Consider the following 761-nt stretch of genomic DNA (forward strand, 5'->3'; position numbering starts at 1 on the left):
TCGCTGCTGCTGCTGCTGTCGCTGTTGCTGCTGCTGTCGCTGTTGCTGCTGCTGCTGCTGCCGTTGCTGCTGCTGCTGCTGCTGCTGCTGTCTCTTTGTTTGTCTCCTGTCTCTATTTGGCCTCTTTTGCGTTTCTTTTTTTTTCTTTCTTTTTGTCTCCTCCTCTGCTGCTGCTGTCTCTCTTTGTGTTTCTCTTTCTGTCTCTCTGTCTCTGTCTCTGTCTCTCTTTTGTCTCTCTTTCTCTCTCTTTCTTTCTTTCTCTCTTTCTGTCTCTTTCTGTCTCTTTCTTTATCTCTCTCTTTCTCTCTTTCTGTCTCTTTCCGTCTCTGTTTCTCTCTCTCTTTCTGTCTCTTTCTGTCTCTTTCTTTCTTTGTCTCTGTCCCTTTCTCTGTCTCTCTTTCTGTCTCTTTCTGTCTCTTTCTGTCTCTCTTTCTCTCTCCTTCTGTCTCTCTTTCTTTCTTTCTGTCTCTCTTTCTTTCTCTTTTTCTGTCTCTCTTTTTGTCTCTTCTGCATATTTCGTTATTAAAAAGGAGACACTTGTGTGTAGTTTCTATCATCAGCAGCAACAGCAGCAGCAGCAGCAGCAGCAGCAACAGCAGCAGCAGCAGCAGCAGCAGCAACACTGTGTATATGTTCTTCTCTCTGCAGCCCTATTGCTGCTGCTGCGCTGCTGCTGCATGCATCTTACTTCCTCCTCAATTACCTACAAAAGCCCCAAACCCATACAAATATCTTTTGCGTTCGAGGGGGCCCCCGGGGGG

The sequence above is a fragment of the Eimeria mitis genome, genomic scaffold, assembly GCF_000499745.2.
Source record: "Eimeria mitis Houghton genomic scaffold, Emh_scaff1251, whole genome shotgun sequence".
Lineage (NCBI taxonomy): Eukaryota > Apicomplexa > Conoidasida > Eucoccidiorida > Eimeriidae > Eimeria > Eimeria mitis.